We start from the raw sequence: 2,041 nt of genomic DNA, 5'->3' as shown, positions 1-2,041 counted from the left end.
TGCGTTGCTGGTGTTAAGCTCTGTGCAGCAGTGTGGGCCCAGGGACAGATCTTAGATAAGTCAATAAGATGTAGGGATTTTTATTTATTTTGATAGCAAACTTTATTAAACATTTTTTCTACAATAGCTATATTCCCATAAGGCTGCTTCCATAAAGTGGTCAATAGGAGCTGGTGTGAAATTAAATTCAACGATATTTACCTTTGAAAGCTTTCTCCATGGCCTCCTATTAACCATCCAGGGTAGGGGAAATCCAAATGTAGATTTAAGAACTGCCACTATCGCTTGGCACAAGAAACCTAGATTAAAAAGAAACTAGAGACATAACTGTTCCATCTTTAAGTGAAAAAAACTCTGCACCCTTTCGGCACCTTTTAAATAAATTAATGATTTTATGAAAATAATGAATGTTTTAAGAAGTTAAAAATGGTTACCTTTTTGTCAAACACTCCTTTCCTGTCAGACCAGTTGTCACTCAGCAAATGCCACGTATAAATTTCTTATCCAGTTCAGTTTTCTACCACAGGGATCAGAGAACAGATTATCATAAGCCTGCAAAAAGCTATATGATGTATTCACACAGGGGTGAGAGGAAGAACCTCTTCTGAGTGATAATAGGGTGGCTGTGCACACAGTCCCTGGAATCATTCTCGGCTTTCTAAGAATTCCCCAAATAAGCTAGATCCCACCTTCTTCCNCACGTCTAGCTCAGAAGTTCTCTAACTACGGAAATTTCCTATTTGAAGCATTGGTTCTCAATGCCTTAATGAGGTGAGCCACCTGCGAGGTCACCTGACGTTTTTGTTAGAATGCGGATTACTGGGCTGCATCCTTCAGATTCAGTAGATCTGAAGTGAAGCCCAGGCATCTACATTTTAAGTGCCTCGGGTGATCTACTGATCCAGGTGGTCAAAAGGCCACAATTGAAGAAATGCTATTTCTCGGCCCTCATTATAAATTCTCTCAGTTGAGTGGAAGACGCCAAGACCACTTCCTAGAATATCTCCTCATTGGAAATAGCTTATGCAAGTGAAACTAGATGAAGTAGACAATTTGGATTGAAAAGGAAAAACTGATACATATGAGAAGTATGAGTTTAATGGGCCAGAACATAAAACTCTGAATCCAAGAATGCTAAGTATGGAAAACTTCCAGAAAGAGTNCCAGAAAGAGTAATGAGAAAATGATTAAAAAAAAAAAAAACAAAACTGAAAGAAGAAAGCACACATACCATAAGAGTTCATGGACTTGGAGTTTTATTTTACTATACTCAAATACAATTTTAAACTAGAAATAATTTTTGTCATTGTCACAGCCTGACTTTTGTATAACTTCATACCTTTTCAGCCAAGTTACTAACCATAAGACTTACCAAGTTCAGTCATGCTGCACATCTTTACGCCTCCAGAACTAACTATGGACACCTTCAAAGCCTTCTCAATTCCCCTGAAACCTATCTTCTCTAAGAATGGATTGAAGGGAAATTAGTGGCAGAGAACTGATAAGCATTTATAGTCAAGAAAGCATTTCTCAACAAAATACTTAGGTTCTAATGCTTTTAGTGGTGGTGAATTTAATATGAACACTTACTTTAAAAGCCTTCCATTGTCACTTATTAATGAAAATGAAATACTGATTATCATATTTAAGCTGTCAAGATAGTAGATTAAACATTTTAAGGTGCTAGAGAAGAAATTTTTTATTTGCTACAACCTAAATTTGAAAAATAAACAGTAGACTTAGTCTTTTGGGTTGCATTTTTAAGCCCATTTTGCTTTTGAGAAATGTCCTATAATTCTAGTACACTTTTAACTTTGTCATGAATGTCTCATAAGAATACAATTCATCTAGACCATTTCTGTACTTTAGAGATGAGGTTGGTTTTTAGTTTCACTCTTGAGTAGCCAATTCGGCAAATCCAGGGCCCTTGTAATAATTTGGTAGTGCATGTGACACGTTACAGAAATCTTTGGCATCTGATTTTAAACAGTAAGTGCTCCAAGACAGCAGAGGGCAAGATTGTTATAGGTCCAGAGTTTTA

The 2,041-nt window shown here is 36.6% G+C and overlaps 1 protein-coding gene across 1 annotated transcript in view; it reads left to right on the top strand.

The window, feature by feature from the left end:
• Positions 1 to 2,041, top strand: part of TENM1 (teneurin transmembrane protein 1) — a 556,664-nt gene that overhangs the window by 296,076 nt on the left and 258,547 nt on the right. The gene's annotated exons all lie outside the window — the stretch shown is intronic.

Source organism: Crocuta crocuta, unplaced genomic scaffold, assembly GCF_008692635.1.
Source record: "Crocuta crocuta isolate KB4526 unplaced genomic scaffold, BGI_CrCroc_1.0 scaffold482, whole genome shotgun sequence".
Lineage (NCBI taxonomy): Eukaryota > Metazoa > Chordata > Mammalia > Carnivora > Hyaenidae > Crocuta > Crocuta crocuta.
Note: the sequence above shows the minus strand (reverse complement) of the source record. Positions and strands in the feature narration are given on the sequence as shown.